At 41.5% G+C, this 25,206-nt stretch overlaps 1 non-coding gene and 1 pseudogene across 1 annotated transcript; both read left to right on the top strand.

Moving 5' to 3' along the window:
* LOC147911993 (cytohesin-1 pseudogene) lies at nt 1-25,206 on the top strand (annotated as a pseudogene).
* LOC147911994 (U6 spliceosomal RNA) lies at nt 18,484-18,590 on the top strand. The gene has a single exon (XR_015550767.1). It is a non-coding gene; the product is annotated as a U6 spliceosomal RNA (small nuclear RNA).

Below are 25,206 nucleotides of genomic sequence, written 5' to 3'. Positions count from 1 at the left end.
ATGTTGTTCCAGAAAGCATTGAGCCTATACGAGGACCGCACAAGGGACCCCCCAGAACGCGTGACGCCAAGACTTTTACTGCGAGTAAGGGACGGTTACACACACTCAGGAACAGGTTTGGACTGAAAGAGAGAGAGACTACATTCACCTAACTTTTATTAAAGTGTATTGTTATAATTCTTCTATTTTATTGTTGCTGTTCACCTCTTATTGTGCCTAATTTATAAATTAAACTCGACCATAGGGATGTATGCAGAGGAAAGAACGTAGTCTATACAGGGTTCAGTACCATCCGCAGCTTCAGGCACCCGCTGGGGTCTTGGAACGTGTCCCCCGCGGATAAGGAGGGACTACTGTATAGAATTTTACAATTGAAAAGAGATCTTATAGATTTTAAATATCATCTAAATGTGTTTAGAGATGAGGTTCAGAGAAGTTAAATGACTCCCAATCTCAGACAGCAGAACTGGGAGTAAGACATGGTTTTCTGGTTCAGTTTCTGATGTTGTTTTCCTACTTTTTGCTGTGAAATTATTAGAGAATATTTTTAATAGAAGGGTTTGTCTGGAAGGTTGAATTTAAAGGTTTGTATGTTTCAGCTTGTGGATTAGGTTGCACTTCAAGTCAGATATGGAATGTTCAAAATGTCAGTGTAACCTTGTCACAGAGATAATTATCTCACTTATGAGTCATTTTCCCAAGGGATAGAGAGAGATCCTGTGTACACACCAATGTGGATTTTGAAAATCAGAGAATGTCCAGTCCAAGGGCTCTAAATGTTTGTTTGACGCAGGGCCTTTCAGTCTGGCTTCTCAGAATAATGTTTTTGAATGCATAAAACATCATACAAAGGAATACAAAGGAAACCAATTACATTGAAAATGTCATCAAAGTATTACAAATTATAAATGTGTGGTATATGTGGTCCTTCATTTAATCTATTAAGTAACAAAATCTAGCACCAGTCTAATAACTACCATGCTTTTGACGTGGCAATGAGAGTAAACAATATTTCAAGATATCTGCGACAACTGTCATGTGATGTGAAAATATTTGTGATTTTTATTGGTGACAAGTCACAGGTCCTGCTAATACAACTATGGTTTGATACTTATATTCACAGTTGAAGGAAACACTTTTGCTAGAGATCAGTGAAAATGAAGAGGAAATGTTTTTCTCTTTCAAGTTCACTGATTTGCTAAACTCCAGGTTGAGATTCCCAATCTCTTCATTTTGAAGGTGAGGAATCTTTTATTTGAAATACGTAAAATGAGTTCAAATAAAATTAATTCAAAGAAAACCATTGATGAAGTCTATGCAATTGGCCTCAATTCAGCACACTTCTCTCAAGGAGCTTGGGCTTAAAAACAAACAAGGATTTGGAAAAGGGAGGTTACTTTTAAACCATTTCTGCTTTCTGCTCAGCATTCCTGGTACCTAAGGACTGCTTGGTACAAAGGCCGTTGGGGAGGGGAGATATAAAAACTGTTTGCGACAACACGGATGGACCTTGAGGGTATTATGCTAAGCAAACTAAGCCAGACAGAGAAAGACAAACACCATATGATTTCACTCATATGTGGAAGATAAACGAACACATAGATAAGGAGAACAGGTTGGTGGTTACCAGAGGGGAGGGGGTGGGGGGAGGGTAAAAGTGGTAAAAGGGCACCTGTGTATGGTGACAGATAAAACTAGACTATTGGTGGTAAGCACAATGCAGTCTATACAGAAACTGAAATACAATAATGTACACCTGAAATTTACACAATGGTATAAGCCAAGATGACCTCAATAAAAAAATAATAATAAAATAAAAACTAAACTCAAATTAGTATCTCAATAAATTATCCTGCCAGTGTACTAAGAACCAGAAGCATGACACAATTCATTTTTGAATAAATGGCAACAATAAGTATCCAAGCAATATATACAAATATTGAATCGTTATGTTGTACATCTGAAATGAAAGTAATATAATGTTATATGCCAATTATATCTCAATATAAGAAAAGAGAATAATGTGACTATGTATAGGTTTGGGATACAAATTCACCTGAATTGTGTTCTGGTTATTTTTTTTTTTTTTTAATTTTTTGTTTATTGCAGTAACATTGGTTTATAACATTGTAAAAATTTCAGGTGTACATCATTGTACTTCTATTTCTGCATAGATTACATCATGTTCACCACCAAAATACTAATTACAACCCATCACCACACACATGTACCCAATTATCCCTTTCACCCTCCTCCCTCCCCCCTTCCCCTCTGGTAACCACCAATCCAATCTCTGTCCCTATGTGTTTGTTTATTGTTGTTATTATCTACTACTTAATGAAGGAAATCATACGGTATTTGACCTTCTCCCTCTGACTTATTTCACTTTGCATCATGCCCTCAATGTCCATCCATGTTGTCACAAATGGCTGGATTTCATCGTTTCTTATGGCTGAGTAGTATTCCATTGTGTATATATACCACAGCTTCTTTATCCATTCGTCCCTTGATGGGCACTTAGGTTGCTTCCAAGTCTTGGCTATCGTGAATAAGGCTGCAATGAACACAGGGGTGCATGTACCTTTGCAAATTGGTGTTTTCAAGTTCTTTGGATAAATACCCAACAGTGGAATAGCTGGATCATATGGTAGTTCTATCGTTGATTTTTTGAGGAATCTCCATACTGTTTTCCATAGTGGCTGCACCAGTTTGCACTCCCACCAGCAGTGTATGAGAGTTCCCTTCTCTCCACAACCTCTCCAACACATGTTGTTTCCTGTCTTGTTAATTATAGCCATTCTGACGGGCGTGAGGTGATATCTCATTGTAGTTTTGATTTGCATTTCCCTGATAGTTAGTGATTTTGAACATCTTTTCATGTGTCTGTTGGCCATCTGTATATCTTCTTTGGAGAAATGTCTGTTCAGGTCTTTTGCCCATTTTTTAATTGGGTTGGTAGTTTTCTTGTTGTTGAGATGCATGAGTTCTTTATATATTTTGGAGATTAAATGTTCTGGTTATTTTTAATCTGACTTTTTTAAAAATGTACATTTTGTAGCGTGTGGAGTAAGGCTCGAAAATATTTTTTAAATGAGATAATTGACTAAATATGGCAAAACAACTTATTGAATTCATGTCGTTACCATTTATTTATGATGCCTCCTTTATCATGTATTAGATTATTAAATATACTAGAGTCAACTTCTTGAGTATTTAATTCTTGTGCCACTCCACTCATGTGCTATACTAAAACGCATTTAATTACATCTCTGAAATTTTGGGCATTTGAACAATAACAATACTAACAATAAAATGATAATATTATTTTAAAAGTATTCAAAAATGCTCTATTAAAGAACAGAATGCCTAGCCTTGAATTGAACTGATATTGTCCAGGGGTCTTGAGCACAACTCACGGTGAGAAATATTTTTTTCATTGGAACTCATCACACGCATGCATTCATACACATACATGTGATTCAAACAGAAGTGTCCCCAAACAGACTTCTCTTAATAAGTGGTGGGGCCCACTGATAGTTTTGTTCTATGCCATTCCATTCGAAGAAATGTTGGCCAGTGACCTGCTATTTATGATCAAGGATTGAGTTGCAACCCATAGTTTGATAAACATTGGACTGGATGAACTCTGAGGACTCTCAAATTCTAAGATTCTGTGATGTATGTTGGATCATATAAATAAGTACAGTATTAGAGGGAGCAAATGTTTTCAAGAAATGTTCTTTTATCTCCAACTCTTTATTTTGAAAAATTTCAAAACTACAGAAAAGTTGAAAGAATAGTACAATAAATGCCCTAGACCATTCACCAAGATTGACAATTATTTTACCACACTTGCTTCTCTCTCTCCAAATACACACACACGTGCACACACACACACACACACACACATACACACACATGTATGTAAATTTATTTTTGTTATTTTTGCTAAATCATTTGAAAATAAGTTGCAGACATTATGATATTTTATCCTGAAATACAATACTTTAGCCTGTATCTCTTGAGAATAGGGATCTCCTCCTCCAAAGTCATAATATTATTCTCATATCCAAGAAATTTAACATTAATGCAACAATGTGATCTAGTGTACAGATCACATTCACATTTCCCCCAGATGTCCTTTACAGCTATTTTTCTCGCAACCCAGGACTCTTCCATAGGAGACCCTAAGCAAGAACTGCTCAGCTGAGCCCAGTCAACTTACAAAACAACAAGAAGTGATAACATATTTTTAAAAATTTATTGACATAATTTCAGGCTTACAGAAAAGCTTCAGGAATAGTACAATGAATTCCCAGATATCCAGAACCCCCAAATGTTAATACTTCACTATATTTGCTTTATTTCTCCTCTCAATCTCTATCATCTATCTATCTATCTCTATCTGTATCTCTCTTCCTAGTTTTCTTCTGAACTGTTTAAGAGTAAGTAGTAGTATAATGCTCTTTTACCCTTAAATATTTCAGTTTGTATTTCCTAAAAATAAGAAATTTTCTTACGTAACCACATACAATTTTAAAAGAGTTAATTAACATTGATACAATACTATGGCCTGATCTATATACCTGATTAAAATTTCACCAATTGTCCCAGTAATGTCTTTTTCTGTTTGTTTGTTTTTTTTTGTGAAGAAGATTAGCCCCGAGCTAACATCTGTTGCCAATCCTCCTCTTTTTGCTGAGGAAGATTGGTCCTGGACTAACATCCGTGCCCATCGTCCTCTACTTTATATGTGGGATGCTGCCACAGCATGGCTTGATAAGCAGTGTGTAGGTCCACGCCAGGGATCCAAACCTGGGAACCCCGGGCCGCTGAAACGGAGCATGTGAATTTAACCATTACAACACTGGGCCAGCCCCCCAATAATGTCTTTTATAGCAAAAAACAAAAACCAAAAAAATTCCAAGATATGTGTTGCTTTCAGTTATCATGTTTCCTTAGTCTCCTTTAATCTTAGAAGAAAGACTTCAATGAAAGAAGACTTTCTGAGTCTTCCTTTGTATTTCATGACACTGACATTTTTCAAAGGGTGCAGGCCAGTTATTTTGTAGATTGTCCTTCATTCGCTGTTTGTCTGATGTTCCTCACGATTAGATTCAGATCATGCATTTTAGGCAGGATCTTGCAGAAGCGATGCTGAGTTCTTCTAAGTGCATTATACCAGGAGGCACATCCTATCAATTAGACCCATTGCAGACAATGTTAACTTTGATGGTTTGGTTAACCTGGTATCTGCCAGTAACTGTAAAGTTACTGCTTTCCACTTTGTAATTAATAAATGTCTTCTGGAGAGATACTTTGATACTCTGTAAATATCTTGTTACTATCCAAACTTTCACCTACTGGTTTTAGCAAGCAATGATGATTCTTGCCTGAATCAATTATTACCATGATAGGGGCAAAATGGTGATTTTTATAGTTCCATCATTCCTTCTACATTTATTATTTGGCTTTCTACTGTAAGGAAGATCTTTCTCTTCTTATTTATTTACTTGTTTGTTCACTCATTTAAATGTGGACTCGTCGGGGCCGGCCCCGTGGCTTAGTGGTTAAGTGCGCGTGCTCCTCTACTGGAGGCCCGGGGCTCGGATCCCGGGCGCACACCAATGCACCACTTCTCCGGCCATGCTGAGGCGGCGTCCCACATACAGCAACTAAAAGGATGTGCAACTATGACATACAACTATCTACTGGGGCTTTGGGGAGAAAAAGAAAAACAAAAAAAAGGAGGAGGATTGGCAATAGATGTTAGCTCAGGGCCAGTCTTCCTCAGCAAAAGAGGAGGATTAGCGCAGATGTTAGCTCAGGGCTGATCTTCCTCACACACACAAAAAAATATGGACTTGTGGATTCTTACTTTATTCGATCAATTATAACCTTTAATGTTATTATTTACTTTTATGCTCAAATTGTTCCAGATGTGGCCAATGGGAGTTCTTCAAGCTGGCTTCTTGACATTTTAACATGTCCCCATCATTTCTTGAGGGCTCCCTTCCTTTTTAGCACAAGATGATCCAGGCTCATCTTGTATTTTCCTTGCTCCAGTCCTAAAATCAGCCATTTCTCCAAGGATCTCTGCTTCCTTTTAGTGGATAATGTTATTCAGAAACCAAGATCTGGGTCCTGGGTATGTTCATCGTTACTGGGGTGTCATTACTTCTAGACCCTCTCAGCAGACAGAACTGGGCAATAGATGAATATATGTACACATACACATGTGCATTTATACATGCACACACATACGTATTGAATACATGTAAACACTCACACATATCTATATCCATTTCTGTATCTAGCTCTCTCTATATCAAATGTGATACCTCTGGTTCCAATCCAACGCAGCAGTGTTCAATCTATTCCTCCCCCTTTCCATAACTGTAACTACCTTCTCCAACATGAAAAACCTGGATCCCATTATTCACAATATATTTACTTATTTAATTAATCCTAGAAAGCATAGAAAGTTTCAGAATTGCAAACTCATGCCTATGCAAACAAAGCTTTCTTACCAGAGTTCAATATTTGTTTAGAGTTCTTTTTCTCTTTAGCCTGAGGGCATGTGGTCCAAATTCTGTGTATCAAAGTTACTTGGCTTAATGCCCCTTCCCCAAGGGGATTATGTTATTTATTTGAAAAACGTTTTAGTTCATTTGTTTCTGTTTGTATTCAATTTTAAGGTCCCCTCAATTGTTATTTTAAGTCACTAAATTCTGGGATGGTTTATCATGCAGCTGTGGATAACCCAGACAGCATGGCATCACATCACAAGGAACATGATGTCAATTTGTCCCATTATCAGTGATGAAAAGTTGGATCCTTTGGTTAAGGTCTTGTCTACCAGATCACTCCATTATAATTAGTTAATAATCTGTGGGGTGTCCCATCTTCTTTCCTTAGTAACTCTTTGTTTTTTTTTTTTTTTTTGTGAGGAAGATCAGCCCTGAGCTAACATCCGTGCTAATCCTCCTCTTTTTGCTGAGGAAGATGGGCTCTGAGCTAACATCTATTGCCAATCCTCCTTTTTTTTTTCCCCCCTCAAAGCCCCAGTAGATAGTTGTATGTCATAGTTGCACATCCTTCTAGTTGCTGTATGTGGGACGCAGCCTTAGCATGGCCGGAGAAGCGGTGCGTCGGTGTGTGCCCGGGATCCGAACCCGGGCAGCCAGTAGCGGAGCGCGCACACTTAACCGCTAAGCCAGGCGGCCGGCCCTTTCATTAGTAACTCTTGCTAGATGAACTTAAGACCACCATAACAGTAACAATCAAGGGAGCCTATTTCAGAGTTACATTCTTCTCTGTGGAAATACCTGCCTTAATGCCATAGGAATGCAGCTAGAAGGCGAACACCTATTGACTAATTACCGGCAAGTGGGCTCCACAGCTGGCAGAGGAGGTGAAAATCCAGCTGTGATGAAAACACTTGATTCTACTTGTAGTTCAACAGAGTCTGCTTAAAACAGAATGCTACAAACTCTGTGTAGGTTTGCCAACTTGTGATTCTGATCCCAAATCACGAGATTTGGAGAAAGAAAAAAAGCCAAGAGCAGTCTTTTTATTTCAAGCTTTTCAAATGGAGTTAAGATCGGGTGCCTGCTGAGAAAGAAGTCTATTAAGGACACTGCTTCTGGCTTTCATAGTAATGCAATTGTTTTCTAGTTAGGATGAACGTTTCACTGTACAAAACTAGTTGGGTCTATGTTGCCTTCTTGGTTCCATGTCTTTTAATTTTGGCTTTTAAATATATTATTTGATCATATTCAAGTAATTAAATCATAGTCCTTTTATATTCCAAACTTACAGATGTTCATGGTTACATCCTCAGTGCCTAGGATGGCACAGAGTAGGGGTGAGTGTGTACACGCATGAATAAATGAATACCTGGGGATTCCCATTCTTTCATTGATTCCTCACAGATTTATAGCATGGCCACTCTCCTGTTATATGCTAGGAATTCCCCTAGGCATTCAGTCACAGAGGTTAATAAAACACAGCCCCAGCTTCAAGGGCTCAGAGGCTAGAGGAAAAGAGAGAAATATAAACAAAGAATTACAAAACTTAGGGGTGGGGGTAGGCACTGATAGAAATATACACTGGGTTTGTTGTTCTTGTTGTATTTAGAAGACATTGTCAATTTATTCACAATTTAGGCTCAAAGTATTATTCACAGGGAAGTGCAAAAAGAGCACAGCATCTCACTAAGCAGCTGAAAGCACGCAGCTTAGTTATAGAAAAGAGAGATTATTTCAGGTACAGGACTCCACAGTCTTGTATACATATTTATCAACATCATTACCATCATCATCAATTTTTATTTTATTTATTTATTTTATTTATTTATTTGTGAGGAAGATCAACCCTGAGCTGACATCCATGCTAATCCTCCTCTTTTTGCTGAGGAAGACCGGCCCTGAGCTAACATCTATTGCCAATCCTCCTCCTTTTTTTTTCCCCTTTTTCTCCCCAAAGCCCCAGTAGATAGTTGTATGTCGTAGTTGCACATCCTTCTAGTTGCTGTGTGTGGGACGTGGCCTCAGCATGGCAGGAGAAGCGGTGCGATGGTACATGCCCGGGATCCGAACCCGGGTCCCCAGTAGCGGAGCATGCACACTTAACCACTAAGCCACGGGGCCGGCCCATCATTTTTTTTGTCCCCCCAAAGCCCCAGTAGATAGTTGTATGTCATAGCTGCACATCCTTCTAGTTGCTGTATGTGGGACGCGGCCTCAGCATGGCCGGAGAAGTGGTGCATCGGTGCGCGCCCGGGATCTGAACCCGGGCCGCCAGCAGTGGAGCGCACGCACTTAACTGCTAAGCCACGGGGCCGGCCCCCGCGGCCCATCATTTTTTAAAAGTAGTACTTGAATTAGCTGCCAAGTACCTGGGATTACCAGTGTTGCTAAACTGTTTCAGGGTAGTGCACTGGGTTTTATAGGAACAGAGAAGAGGGGGTAAGAAAAGACCTCCTGCAGTTAACCTGAGTTAAAATTATAAAATACTTTTAGGAGATTTTTCTTGGTGTAAACTGTAGTTTAAAAATGGAGACAGTCACAAAAAGAAAAATATCTTAAAATTATGCATAAGTCCACCCATAGGTAAAGGTAAACACGTTTGTTTATATCCTTCCTATTCTTCTAGAAAATATATACTTAAAAATATACGAGGGCTGGCCCCAGTGGCCTAGTGGTTAAGTTTGGCGCACTCTGCTTTGGCAACTCAGATTTGGTTCCTGGGCGAGAACCCACACCACTCGTCAGTGGCCATGCTGTGGTGGCAGCCCACATAAAAAATAGAGGAAGTTTGGCAACAGATGTTAGCTCAGGGTGAATCTTCCTCAGCAAAAAAAAAAAAAAAAAATATATATATATATATATACACACAAAAATAGGACCAATCTGTATATTTTCTTTTGTGACCTGCTCTTTCTCACTTAACAATAATTTGTTAATATCTTTCTACATCATCAAATATTCTGCTATGATATCAAATTTAAGGGCAGCACTATATGGAAAGAGAAAATGTTGGAGTACAATTGCTCACTAAACTATAAATTTAGATACAAATGCAACTACTAGCATTATCATTTTTACCAGGCAGAAATCATCTGCAATTCTACTGGACAAAAAAAAATCACTCACAATCTTATCAATCTTTTCTATAAGTTAACATGTAAATGTGTAACTTCACAGAGTGTGGGCCCCAATCAATAGTACTTAGTAAGTTAAAGTGGTTTCTCTAGACCTGCACTATCCACTATGGCAGCCACTAACCACATGCGGCTACTGAGCGCCTGAAAGGCTAGTGCAACTGAAAAATTGAAGTTTTAATTTGATTTAATCTTACTCAATTTTAATTTTATTTTAAAACTGAAGCAGTGTAAAAAAATTTTCCATTAAATTCAACTTTATTGTTTAGGTAGGACTACATTTCACTTTGTCGCATCTCATAGATATTGCTGTACTGTATTGTGTGTTGAGTACGTGAGTCGCCTCCAGTACGACACAAACACATCATTACTCTAGTTAGTGTCAAGAGATTGAGTCAATTCAAGTTATTTTTTTTCTATGCACCAATTTAACATTGAAATGTGTCTGTGTATTTTACACAGATAGCATCATTTACAGTGATACGTATACGAATCATAATTGGTAACTAAATTGAAATAATTCTTATACTTTAAATTATATTACAATTAAACTTTTTTTAAATAAAAGATAAATAAGTATGGACTAACTTTTTCATTTAAAATCAAGGCTCACTATGAGGCAGAAGTGAGTGGAGATGTAGATACCAGCACTATACCACAAGAGGAATAAAACAAAGAGATTGGAAGAAAGAATGTTATAAATTTCATGTAATTTGCTGCAGCAGACCAAAACAAAAAAGTAATTTGTTGTGAAAAAATTGTTTAAAGATAATAAAGTGGACAATATTGAGTGACATTTTCAGCAAATACAGAGTGAATTTGATGAGAACAAAAAGAATCAATACAATTAGTTGCATGCATTCAAAATTGAATGTCCAATGAAAATTGTCTAAGAAATGATAACAGGCTCTGAACTTGTAACTTTGGCCAGCTTTATAATGGCTTGGGTTCTTGCATGTAAAAGAAAACCAGTTTTAGATGGCAATAGTAAAAGAAGTGATTATTTTAGTTATGGAAATTTTGTTTAAGAATTATAAGGAAAAGACTAAAATTGATATTTTACAAAAAATGAAAGATCTTCAATAAAACCACAAAGTAATTGCCTGAAGAATACAAGACCTATTTAACGGGATCCAAGATTGATTCAAAATTGGAAAAATTGCAAGTACTTTTCTTTAGCTTTAGATGATTCATGTGATTGTCTAATTAATACTTCGGGTTTGTTTTGTCTCAGAGGACTGCCATATTTGCAAAGAAATGCCAATTCATAGCCTAAAAAACTATGGCATAGATATTTTTCAGTTTTTTACATCTGTCAAAGAACTTCAGTTAGACATGAAAAAAATATATTACAAAGGATGGTGCTCCAGATGTCAGGTCAAAATTCTGGATTTGTTACAATTTTAAAACAAGAGGCTGATGTTTTCCTGGTGACTTCATATCACTGTATGATACACACTGAAAATATTTGTCCTCATTTCTCTGAAACAGACTCCATGAAAAGCATCATGGATACGGTTGTTAAAACTGTTCAGCTTATACGTGCAAATGCTGTGACTCATCACAGTTTATGGAACCGTTGAAAGAAGTAGACAATGAATTTAATGATCTGGTGTTTGTTGCCAATGCTCGTTGGTTGAGCCACAAAGAGTTTTACAATGTTTTACTGTGCTGTTAACTCCAGCTCAAGATTTTCTTGAAACAAAAGGGATGCTTGCCAAATATTCATTAATCAAAAAAAAAAGGCAATGTGATTTACATATTTTCTCACAGATATCACACTGCAAACGAACAAGATGAATTTGAAGCTCCAAGGGAAAGAAAAGCTTATTTGTCATTTAGCTAGACAGGTAGAAGAATTTATGTGGAAATTGAAACTTTTCATGATTCAAATCAATAATAATGATTTTATATAGTTTTCTAACATGAATCAATATGCAGATTTTAATTGTAATAAACAGCATTACGTAAATTGGCTGTAAAAACTGTAAGAAAATTTTGAAGAATGCTTCGTTTATATTAATACATTTAGAATTGCTTCTCAAATAGCACAATACCCCTTTGAATTTAACGATAAGGATACTGAGTTGAGGGGCCGGCCCAGTGGCGTAGTGGTTAAGTTCTCTAGTTCTGCTTCGGCAGCCTGGGATTCACAGTTTTGGATCCCGGGCACAGACCTACACACCACTTATCAAGCCATGCTGTGGCGGCATCCCATAGATAAAGTAGAGGAAGATGGGCACGGATGTTATTCCAGAGCCAATCTTTCTCAAGCAAAAAGAGGAGGATTGGCAACAGATGCTAGCTCAGGGCTAATCTTCCTCACACACACACAAGAAAAGTACTGAGTTGACACAAATTAGTGAATTAATTTGGTCAGTTGTGGTTTTGAAACTGACATGCTTTTGCTTCAAAGTCAAAGCAATTCTTCTAAAAAATTAATTAGTTTTGTCAATGTGGATATAAATATTAAAGGAAAATGATTTTTGGTACTCACTTCAGTTACTGGAAAATTTTTAGGTATGTTAAAACAACTTGGGTATGTGAACTTTCTTCCAACTATAAATTTTATGAAATCTAAAAACAGATTAAACACTCCTTATGAAAATGTAGTGTCCAAAGATGCGCTGTAAGGGTAAAATTCACACTGGATTTCAAAGACTAAGGATAAAAAACAGAATCTAAAATATCTTGTTAACGGGCCGGCTCCGTGGCTTAGCGGTTAAGTGCGCGCGCTCTGATGCTGGCGGCCCGGGTTCGGATCCCGGGAGCGCCCCGAGGCACCACTTCTCCGTCCAACGTGAGGCCGAGTCCCACGTACAGCAACTAGAAGGATGTGAACCTATGACATACAACTATCTACTGGGGCTTTGGGGGGAAAAAACTGAATAAATAAAAAAAAATCTTTAAAATATCTTGTTAATAATTTTTTGCATATTGAAAGGATAATATTTTGGATATATTGGGTAAAATAATATGCATTATTAACTTTAATTTCTCCAGTTTCTTTTTCCTTCTTTTTTTAATGTGCCTACTGGAAAATTTAAAATTGCCTGCATAGGGCCGGCCCCGTGGCTTAGCGGTTAAGTGCGTGTGCTCCGCTGCTGGCGGCCTGGGTTCAGATCCCGGGCGCGCACCAACGCACCGCTTCTCCGGCCATGCTGAAGCCGTGTCCCACATACAGCAACTAGAAGGATGTGCAGCTATGACATACAACTATCTACTGGGGCTTTGGGGGAAAAATAAATAAATAAATAAAATCTTTAAAATTGCCTGCATGGCTCCATTGGACAGTGCTGCTCTGCATCAAGTAACGTAGTCACACCTATTTGACAATTCTCCAGCACGACATTGAAACAGCATGGAATAATCTTTTTCTTATTTGATAAGCAATCGTATTCCCAAATTTTGGATAATTTTTCTTACCATTATTGGCTCATGAAGGAGCACGATGTGTCTGAGACTAGCAGTAATTTAGCAGGTTTAGGTCCTGTGTCTTCGGAGGAGTAATAGGAAATGAGCGAGAAAAGGAAGGCTAAGGCCAGATTGTGAGAAGTCTTTAAGCCATATGTAGCATTTGATCTTTGTTCTGTAGGCCATTTGCAGCCATGGAAGAGTTTTAGCAAGGGGGTTGTTGCATCACTAGATTCGTATTCTGGAAAGATAACTATTGAAGCCGGTGGAGCACGAATTGCAGAAGCCAGTTATTACTGTGCAGGATAGAAAGATTAAAGGTCTGAATTTAGACAATGGGAGATAGGGGATGGGAGAAATGATGAGATGGATTTAAGAAAGGTTTGGTGATTGGTGGAATGTGGAAAGTGAAGGGAAAGAGTCAAGAATGGGTCTGAAGTTTCTAATGTGGTCAGCTCAGTGGATGGTGGTACAGAGTCTGTTTTTATTCACTATATACTAATGTGTAAATATCTCAAGTTTGAGATTACATGAGAGAGATCACATCGGGGAGGAAGGTAAAGAGTTCAGTTTGGTCATTTGACTTTGCCTCTGCAGGGGGTGAATATAACCAATATTCAGGGGAAGAGGTGGGAGCCAGGGATGGAGATTTATGAATCTTCTATATATAGGTGGCTAAAATTGTAGGCATAGATAAGATCACCTGGAGAAAGAAGTGCTCCACCTTGCTTGCATCTTACAATCACTTGGAGGGATTGAAAAACCCCAATGCCCGGGTCACACCACCAACCAATAAAATCAGGGATAGAACCAAGGCATGACGAGTTTTTAAAGCTTCCCAGGTGATTCTAATATGTAGCCAGGCTTGAGAACCATTGTTACACGGCAAGGAGAGAAGACACGCCAAGAATGGAACCCTGCAGAAGTTCAACATTTAGAGAGAAAACAGAGAGAGAGGAACCCATGAAGAAGTTTGTGAAGGAGCTATCAAGTCAAAGAAGTAGAGGGAACCCAAAGATAGTGATGTCATGGAAGCGACGGGAAAAGGAGTTTTCAACAATGCAAAACAACGAAGAAAGATCAAGTAATAAAAGAACCAGGAAAAGATGAACAAAGATTGCCAAATGGGGTGAAAGCCTAGTCATGCTGGGGAAGAAAAAAAAACATATATATATATATATATATATATAGAGAGAGAGAGAGAGAGAGAGAGAGAGAGAGAGAGTGTGTGTGTGTGTGTGTGTGTGTGTATGTATACCAGTCAGCACCAATGTGAGGTTTTTCCCGTTATCCTGAGCAAAAGTGGGAAGGACAGGAGGAGGCAAAAGGCTGGATTGATTCAAGGTTGGGAGTTTTCAGGAACAAAGGACGGGGGCTTGAGAGGTTGAGGATGTGACGACCAACCATGGAGAGAGAAGGGAAATGAGGTGAGTGATAAAGTGAGGAGGAAGTAGGGTGGTCCAGGGATATGAGCAAAGTACGGGCACAGCACACACATTCTGAGTGGTCCATGGCCTTTACACGAAACTGCCTCTTCCTCTGCCCCCCCGCCTGGCCCCAAGTATCCAGCATCACTGGAAATCAAGGAACTGAGATGGAACATTGGCTCAGTCTTCCACAGAGAAGCCAAAACTCCACCTAGGATGAGGCAGGCATTGAACTGAGGTCACACAGGTGTCGAAGTTGTCAGTGAAGGTGAGCTGAGACCTAGAGGCGTGGTAGAGAGTAGTAGGGCTGGAGGAGGCATGAACCTCCTGGGGTGTTTTATTAAGTCTGTGAACAATGGGCTGAAAGTATCAAAAAGGCGACCTTCCTGTTTTCCTCAACCCTGCACTTTAAAAGGCAGACTGTTTCCCTTAAGTCAAGCTTGCCTGTCACCAAGAGATTTAAACATGTCTGAGACACTGCTGTGTCATATACACTTCAGGAGCATTGCTTTTTTTTTTTTCTTCTTTTTAACATTCTTATATTTTCTATACATTCACTGTTTTTGATAACTTTTCATTTTGGCATTATTTTATTTTATTTATTTATTATTTTGTGAGGAAGATGAGCCCTGAGCTAACATCCATGCCAATCCTCCTCTTTTTGCTGAGGAAGACTGGCCCTGAGCTAACATCCATTGCCAATCCTCCTCCTTCCCCCCCCCCACCCTCCCCAAGCCCCAGTAGATAGTTGTATGTCGTAGTTGCACATCCTGCTAGTTGCTGTACGTGGGACGCGGCCTCAGCATGGCCGGACAAGCGGTAAATCAGTGCGCGCCCGAGATCCGAACCGGGGTCGCCAGTAGTGGAGTGCGCACACTTAACCGCTAAGCCACGGGGCCAGCCCCCCAATTTTGGTATCATTTTAAATGCACGCACAGAAAAGTGGCAAAAAGAGTATAAGGAACTCTTTTTATTTTTATTTATTTATCTCTTTATTTATTTATTTTGGTGAGGAAGACTAGCCGTGAGCTAACATCTGTTGCCAATCTTCCCCTTTTTGTTGAGGAAGATTCACCCTGCGCTAACATCTGTGCCCATCTTCCCCTATTTTGTATGTGGGTCATCACCACAGCATGGCTGCTGACGAGTGGTGTAGGTCCAAGCCAGAAACCGAACCCGGGCTCCCCAAGTGGAGCACGCTGAACTTAACCACTAGGCCACAGGGCCAGTCCCTTATTTATTTATTTGTTTTACAAGGAACTCTTGTATACCCTTTACCCAGATTCAACCATTGTTGACATTTTGCCCCATTTGCTTTATCAGACTCTCTCTCTATTTTTACTTATACATTCATATATTATTTTTTTCCAAATCATGAACTCGTTGGAGACATCATGCCCCTTTACCCAAAACGCTTCAGGGTGTAACTCCTAAGAACAAGGACATTGTCTTATGCAACCACAGTACACTGATCAAAGTCAGGAAACTTAACATTGATACAAAGGTATTGTTTAATCCACAGTCCTTGTTACACTTTTGTCAGTTGTCCCAATAATGTCTCCTATGGCTATTTTTCTTTTCTGGTCCAGGATCCAAGCCAGAATCACACCTTGTCATTTAGTTGTCATATCTCCATAGTTTCTTCTCATTGGAACAGTTCCTCAGCTTTTCTTTGTATTTCTTGACCTCGACATTTTTTGAAGAATCTTGGCCATTCATTTTGTGGAAGGTCCCTTAGTTGGAGGTGGTCTGATGTTTCTTCATGATTAGATTCAGGCTGTGCATTTTTGGCCAGAAGACCACATAAGGGATGTTGGTTCTTCTCACTGCATCACAGCAGGAAGCACGTGATGTTGTTTGGCCCAACTGGAGATCTTACCATTGCTTTGTAACAGCAACAGAACGTTCTTTTAGTTTCTTTTTCCCATTTGGCAGGCATCTTGCATTGCAGTAAAATTTTCTCATTTGCACAAGCATGATAACGAGAAGTTTCTAAATTATTTTTGATGAATTGCAAATAACCAAAGTGCAACAACCTGGTGTTTTTTAAGGAAGCAAGTTTAAAATAATATATGTTCATTTTTACTTGTGGAGTTTTAATGTCAACAGGTATACTTAGATGGAAACAAAATCTATTTCAGACAAAAATGAGAAAACAATATATTTATAAATAAGTTTGAGAAAAATGTGATTTAAGATTATTAAAAGGGTGAAGTTCCTGACACAATGAACATATTGTTAAAATACTAATATTAATATATCCTTAAAGTGGAAGACCTTTATGATTAACTTGGTGACATGCCAGGCAATGTACTATAAAACCAGAAGAACTCTATGGTTTCGTGGGGAGGAGTCAACTATCGTTTGCAGTGTGGATCTTAACCGTAACTGCTGCATAATGATTTTAGGCAGCTTCTCAGAGCCTGACAGAGGGGAGTCATGGGACTGGTTGTGCCAAGGGGAAGAAGCTGAAATCTGAGCCAAAGAAGATTTTAAAATAAGAGCTGTGTCAACATGCATAAATACACTTGCTTTGAAGAAGCTGCAGTGGGATCCAGGAAGAGGAAAAAAGAATATTTATTGTTTTGCCTTTGCATGCCAAAACGTGATCTCTCTTTTTCTTCTACTCTTTCCTTAAAACAACAATTGTCTGCATGTATAATGAGTGCGTTTTTTTTTTTTTTAAAGATTTTATTTATTTATTTTTCCCCCCCAAAGCCCCAGTAGATAGTTGTATGTCATAGCTGCACATCCTTCTAGTTGCTGTATGTGGGACGCGGCCTCAGCATGGCCGGAGAAGCGGTGTGTCGGTGCGCGCCCGGGATCCGAACCCGGGCCGCCAGCAGCAGAGCGCACGCACTTAACCGCTAAGCCACGGGGCCGGCCCTAATGAGTGCGTTTTAAAAGAACGATTCAGTGCTTTTTTCTGCTCTCATTTCCAGTACTGAGCAGCAACATGCTAGACTAGAAAATCTCCTGACTTTGGATCAGACTGACCCATGCTCCAAGCCTCACTCTGCCACAGACTGGCGTGTGGCCTTGAGCAGGTCACTTGGCCTCGGTGTCTACGTATTTAAATAGGGAATAAACCTAGCTGAGTTGGGAGGATTGGAAACCACATATGTAAAGAACTCATGGTACTTTACAAATACTGTGGCCCATAGTAGACATTCACTAATGGAAGTTGGATATAAGGACAATGTAGTTGAAAGAAAAGAGCCCTGGCCTGGGAACTGGGGCACCAGGGTCCTGGTTCCTGAGCCTTCAATCAACAAGCACCTGACCTTGGGCTAATCCCTCAAACTTACTGGACCTTAGTCCCATTAAGGCAGGAGTGTTGGTGAGAGAGAAACACAGGTCAAGTTTGAAGAGTGCTAGCATGCTGCTACTAATACAAGGCAGAAAGTTCTTCACTGGAGAGCTGACCACTTTGCTGTGTGAACACAGGTGAGCAAGCGAACGAATGAGCAGCTCTGCCTGGGCTGGGCCTTGAATGCTCCTGTGTAGGCTTTTCCACGGGAGAAAGGAGGGTATTCTAGGTGAGGACAAAGACCCAAGGGTCCGGCAGGTAAAAGGGCATGGCGCTGCTCCTCTACAAAATGGCGGCTCACATCCAATCCCACTGCACTCGGCTTCCAGGACTACCTCTGATTGTTGAGTTGTATCAAATACACTTTAAGATAAGTGGACCCTCTGTGGGCTTTGGAAATCTTTGAGCTCTACTGTAGGGAAATGGGAGTTGCCCTATAAACTGCCAGGTACCTACTATTTGGACTGGGGCAAAGGAAACTACTAGTTAAACATCAGTCAACTCCTTAATAATAATAACTAATCCTTCTGTGAGGCTTTCTACATTCCAGGCACTAAGTGCTATACTTCTATTAACTTATTTAATCCTCAGAACAATTGTGTGAAAGAGGTGCTGTAATGATACCTCCTTCACTGATGAAGAAACCTGGAGTCAGAAAGATTAGATCAGTGCTCACTTCTGCAGCACATACACTAAAATTAGAATGCTACAGAGAAGATTAGCATGGCCCCTGCACAAGGATGACACACAAATTCTTGAAGTATTCCATATTTTCAGATGTAGAAGCAACCCAAGTGCCCATCAACTGATGAATGGATAAAGAAGATGTGGTATATATATATACACAATGGAATACTACTAAGCTGTAAAAAAAGACAAAATCGTGCCATTTGCAACAACATGGATGGAACTTGAGGGTATTATGTTAAGCGAAATAAGCCAGACAGAGAAAGACAAGCACTGTATCATTTCACTCATATGTGGAAGATAAACACGTGGACAAAGAGAACAGATTAGTGGTTACCAGAGGGGAGGTAACCAGAAGGGGGAGGGCGGACGGGGTAAAAGGGCACCTATGTATGGTGATGGATAAAAACTAGACTATTGGTGGTGAACATGATGCAGTCTATACAGAAACCAATATAGAATAATGTACATCTGAAATTATACGTTATAAACCAATACGACCTCAATAAAATAATTAAAAAAAAAAGATTAGATCGTTTGCCAAAGGTTACCTGCAAGCAAATGGAAGAATTAAGATTAGGACCAAGCCAGCCGACAAAAGGCCCTGATCCTAACCATTACACCAAACTGCCTCTCCAGAGACCAAGGAAGTAAGGAATCAGTCTTACAGAAAAATACACATTTAACTGGCACTAACAATTCAGAATGTAGCCAGTCTTCAAGTATAGCAGTAGTAAATGCTGCATTCAGACGAGAAGCCCGGGCACTACTTTTTGGACCAAAACACGCTCTATGATTTCCTTTGGTAACAATTTTGACTGTGTCATTATTTGGGCATAGGCGCTTAGGTAATGCATTTCAACAGTTAGGCCTCCCCTCCCCCGAAGGCGCCATTCTTTGCTGGAAGTGAGAGGAAATGAGGAAGTGGGGCAGCTTGGATGGCATGTCACGTGGAGAAGTGAAGGCTTTGTAGAGGGAGTCTCAAGCGGAGGTTCTTTTTTTTTGTGAGGAAGATCAGCCCTGAGCTAACATCCATGCCAATCCTCCTCTTTTTGCCGAGGAAGACTGGCCCTGGGCTAACATCCATGCCCATCTTCCTCCACCTTATGTGGGATGCGGCCTCAGCATGGCCTGACAAGTGGTGTGTCAGCACGCGCCTGGGATCCAAACCCGGGCCACCAGCAGCTGAATGCATGCACCTAACCGCTATGCCACAGGGCTGGCCCCTGGAGGTTCTCTTAAGAAAGGCTGGCCTTGTGTGTCTTCTCAGGGCTGAGTAACAAAGCCTCAGGCTGCCAATCTCCCCTCTAAGTCAGGCTTTCTCAAACTGGAGGAAACTTCTGCGGGTGTGGGGACACATCTCAGGGCACCGCGAGTCTGCAGTGGAGGGGGGCAGGAAAGGGGCTGCAGGGTAACAGCAGGAACTGACTTCTCATCCTTTTGTGTTCTCCATGCTCCTTCTAAAAGGGTCAGCAGGGACACGAGTGAGGATTATGACAGGCACTCAGGGTGCTGGCTTGAAATGTCTCAAGTAAAACCTACTTTGTCATTTACTTTTCTTAACTAAGCATCCAGAGAGGGGCTTCTGGGGCTTCTGAATGGGCTGTGGACTGCCCGGCACCCTGGGGGTCAGGAATATGAGTCAAATGATGGGGAACAGAATGGGGAAGTCCCATAAGTTGGCTGTTGCCCTCACTTCCCTTCCAAAACTCCTGATCCCAGAGAACTTGGTCTCTGCTTGAGGTCAACTTTGGGGTGTCAAGCATGATGTTTTATTCCTCAGTTCATTTCAAAAGACACAGACACTGAGGGCCTACTGTGTGCCAGGCACTGTGCCAAGCACTGGGTTCACAAGGGTGAGAAGTCAGGAGTCCTGAAGGCCTAGCGTAGGGGGTGCCTTAATAACAATACCAATGTCCTCATCATCGTAGCTACCTACCATTTATTAAATATTGGTCACGTGTCAGACGCTGCCCTCCGTGCTTGTCATATGTTTATTCATTTAATCCTGACAACTCTAGGAGGTGGGTACTATTATTAACTCCATTTTACAGAGAGGGGAAGGAGGCCCAGAGAGGTTGATGAACCTGTCCACTGTCACAGAGCTAGTAAGAGGTGGGGCAGGAATTCACCCCAGAAATTGTTTGGTGGAGATAGGCAATAGCTCCAGAGAGGAGGGAGGCAGAACCCCCTCTCCAACCACTTCCTGATGGGAGGCAGGCAGGCTCACACACTTTGGCTTTAGGGAGTTGTAAGAAAAGTGGGGACCATTGGAGACGATAGGCAGGGCAATCAGAGGCAGCACCATGAAGGGGTAACAGCCGGATTTTGAAACCACCTGCCTGGGTTTGAGTCCTGCCTCTACCACTTTCTAGCTACGTAACCTCTTTGTGCCTCAGTTAACTAGTTTCTAAGATGGGGATAATTGCAACTACGTCTTAGGGCTACTGTAAGGATGAAATAAGTTAGCATTTGAGGCTGCAGAATGCTCTTCTCTGGGAAAACCACAACCATGAGGCTGGTTTCCCAGCAGCCTTCAATTTTGCTCTTTTTTTGCCAACATCTCACTTCAACTCCATCCCATCAAGCATTTACTCAAAATTTGCTTTCAGGTGATGAAGTTCACTTAAAAATTTCTATACAGCTTTACCTTGTAAACTTGGTTTGGCTACAAGTCTTTTTTTTTTTTTTTAATTGAGGTAAAATTTATATAACATAGAATTAGCCATTTTCCAGTGAAAAACTCACTGGCATTTAGTACATTTACAATATTGGGGAACCACTGCCTGTATCTCATCCCAAGACATGTTTATCACCCCCCAAAAAACCCCATACCTATTAAGCAGTCACTTCCCCTCTCCCCCCAGCCCGTGGCAACCACAAACTCAATTTCTATCTCTATGGATTTACCTATTCTGGACATTTCAAATGGAATCATAGGGTATTTGTCCTTTTGTGACTGGCTTCTTTCACTTAGCATAATGTTTTTGAGGTTCATCTATATTGTAGCATGCATCAGTACTTCATTCCTTTTTATAGCTGAATAATATTTTATTTATGCATTCATCTATTGATGGAAATTTGGTTGTTTCCACCTTTTGGCGTTTGTAAATAGTGGTGCTACAAACATGCGTGTACAGGTTTTTGTTTGAACACCTGTTTTCCATTCTCTTGGGTACATACCCAAGAGTGGGATTGCTGGGTCATATGGTAACTGCATGTTTAACTTTTTGAGGAACTGCCAAATTGTTTTCCATAGCGGCTGCACCATTTTACATTCCCACCAGCAATTTCTCCTTTCTCACCAACACTTGTTATTTTCTGGCTCTTAAAATTTATTTATTTACTTATATTAGAGCCATCCTCGTGGGTGTGGAGTTGTATCTGTTGCAGTTCACACTGCTTTTTGATTTGGCAATGGCACGCTTGGCTTTACATTGGAATCTCCTGGGTTTTTATTTTTTTAACAATCCGAATGCCAGGGCTGCACCTGGGTGGGGCCCCAGGCAGCAGCAGTAGGTTTTAAAGCTCCCCAGATGATTCCAATGTGCAGCCCAAGTTGAGAATCACTGTGTCGAAGACTCCAGGCCCCTCTCAGTTACACACTCTTTTTAATCAGAAATTGAAATCATGTTTAACTAGCTGGGTAAGGCTCACATTCATCTGAAAAATGGTGGGGGAGCCACCCAGATTTCTGTCAGCCATTCTAACCCTAATAGCTAAGGCCAAGTTTTGTTGAGAGGAAGTGACTTCACCACAGCTGCACACAGAGGGCAGGGAGGAGGAATGTCTCCAAGGGTCCCAAGTGAACTGGTGAAAAAGCAAAAAACAAAACAAAGGCTGCTGGCTTTGATGGCAGGTGCAGCTGCTAAGGGCTGCCAGCCCCCACCACGCCCCCACCTCTCTTCACAAGGAAGGTTTGGGACAGCAGCCTCTGGGTTCTGACAGGCCGGGGAGGTTTCCAGTTAGCACCCCGCTTCCCCCCCCCCTTCTCCTTTTTAACAGAGAGCTCTTTTTCTGTTTTCGACTTCCTTCTTCCCGGTGAGTAGTTACTGTTGCTAACTGTGCAGGACAGACAGTGTGGCTCTTCCTGCAGAGTTTATAAAAGCTCTGCTACAGATGTCTCAGTTGGCCTGACTGCAGATAAGCAGGTGGGCCCATGCGAACGGGAGTTTTGGATAAGAGTAAGAATGTAACACTAAGTAGCATTTTGCTAAGAGGGTCACTTAGCAGTTTTTCACTCTAAGCCTTGACTTCATCATATTGTTGCTATTGTCAGTGCCCTCTAGCCACACCCCCCCAGGAACACACCTAGAGTGGAACAAGCAGGTTTCTTCTCCTTGTAGGGAGGGAGAACGCACACCCTGGGGAACAGTGGGCGTGGCAGCAAGAGAGTGTCAGAAAGGACCACACAGAGGACTGAGGCCTGTGGAGGGGGCTCTTGGGGAGCGTTTTTTTTTTTTTTTGTGAGGAAGATCAGCCCTGAGCTAACATCCATGCCAATCCTCTTTTTGCCGAGGAAGACTGGCCCTGGGCTACCATCTGCGCCCATCTTTCTCCACTTTATGTGGGACGCCGCCACAGCATGGCCTGACAAGCGGTGCGTCGGTGTGTGCCTGGGATCCGAACCCAGGCCGCCCGCAGCGGAGCACGTGCACTTAACCGCTCCGCCACGGGGCCGGCCCCTTGGGGAGCATTTAAGGTAGCCGGGCGTTGCTCTGGATTGCATGCTGTCGGAAAGCAGGGGGAACTCCGTGATTGGGTGTCTCAGTAAATCTCCTTGAGAAGCAGGGAAGACTAGACAGAGGCTGTGGTTGGTAAAGAAGCAGCAGTCACTCATCTCAGCCAGGACTGGGGGGTGTTTGGTGACGTTTGTGGTTTGCACAAGTTTCACGTGTTCTGAGTTCAGACCTGATTACAGAACGGTCTTGTCTTTGTCTTGTCCCATCCTCGTCACAGAGTGGCCTTGTCTGATGTTGGTGTTCTGGGGAATTGTCTGTGTTCAGCAGGAGAGTGCCCAGCCGGACTCCAGATGGCAGGAGCTGCTTCTCTGTCGCAGGCCTCCCTTTTGGCCAAGAGCAGACGCAGTCAGGCCAGAGGACATTAATCTATGACATCCACATTTTTACCATCACCAAGATTTTGTTGATTAGGAGGCTGTTCCCAGAATGCAGGCTGTAGTTGGGTACGCCTCTCCTGCCTTTTTGTTGCAGGATGAACCGCTGAATTCTCTGATGTGACAACAGCTGCACAGGATACACTGGTCAAATGAAACACAAGCAATTCCCACAAACATAATGATTATTCATCCTGTAACAGGCCTTGAAGCCAGAGGCCCACATTATAAGATCCAGGCAATGAGAACACGTTCTAGAATCTGAATAGGTACTCATAGCCCTTGATTCCTGTCCATGTCCTACCTTTAATAATCTTGTGTCATTGCTAGGTAATACACGCATTAAGGACATCCTTACAATAATTGCTAGAATTACCCCTACAATGTCGGTTCCACATTGAGGCCTATTCATCTCTGACGATGTACTAACATCATGAAGCACTTTTGTTCAACTCCACTTTTGTTATGGCTACCTGATTAGTTAATGGCAAAGCATCTCAAGGATTTTCATCTCTGTCTATTTAGCACCTTGCAGAAGGAAGGTGAGGCACTAGCGCTGGGGATGGGGTTTCAAGCCTGAGCCCAAGCAGGAGCCGGAGCCCAAGGTGAGCAGTGGTTGTTGCCTCCAGGCCACCTGCCCTACAGGACACAAGGACAGGACTGGCTACGTAATTTGCAGGCCCGTTGCCAAACGAAAACATGGGTCCGTCTGTTCAAAAATTATTAAGAATTTCGAGACAGCAACACAGTATTAAACCAAGTGCAGGGCCCTTCAGTGTGAGACCCTGTGCCACTGCACGGGTTACATGCCCGAGAGGCCCACCCTGCTGCTGAGCATGGAGAGTCACACTTGAGACCTGTGGAGCCCTACTGTCCCTGCAACGTGGCGGAGGAGGACAACTGCGTTCCCAGTGACCTGACTCCTGAGGAATGGCAAGAATTGGAGAACGTCCCAGGAAGAAAGCAGGAGCTGCAGGCTGAAGTATAGAAACTGAAGGCTGAGAGAGCAGAATAGCTAACGAAATTCAGAACTGGGCTCCACAGAAGAAAGGAACACGCAGAGTAACAAACAGGTGGCCTAATGCAGGTGCTAAAAAGGGGATCCAGTTCTTAACAGCATAGTCAGTGGAAGCACATTTGGGAAGACATGTCCCAGTTCTTGTAGAAAGGTGAAGGACTCAGTAAAACCGCCACTAGGGACTGCCTGCAGGAGAGAGGAATTCATGGTCTAGGTTCTTCCCGCTTTCGCGGAGGTACATGAGTTCACTGCTCTAACCTTTCTCCAGCCGGTTCAGCAATCCCTGCGGAGCTTCCGCAGGCCGAGAAGACTGGTGGGATGATGGAGGCATTTGCACAGTGATACTGTCAGTGTAATAAAGGAGGGCTCTAGTGCACAGACTCTGATGTTCTCTCCTTTGCCACATCTTGTTGAACACCCCCAAGTCAAAGATAAACCCACAGCGGAAAGGCTCACTGTCGGAACACAGGCATCAGTGATGGAGGAGCAACTCTAGAATCTGTCATTTCCCAAATCAACATTAACAGCGTTATCCTCTCACTCGCTTTCCCCCATTCTCATCTGGCGTGA

The sequence above is a fragment of the Ceratotherium simum genome, chromosome X, assembly GCF_057802395.1.
Source record: "Ceratotherium simum simum isolate JZ-2026a chromosome X, ASM5780239v1, whole genome shotgun sequence".
Classification (NCBI taxonomy): domain Eukaryota; kingdom Metazoa; phylum Chordata; class Mammalia; order Perissodactyla; family Rhinocerotidae; genus Ceratotherium; species Ceratotherium simum.
Note: the sequence above shows the minus strand (reverse complement) of the source record. Positions and strands in the feature narration are given on the sequence as shown.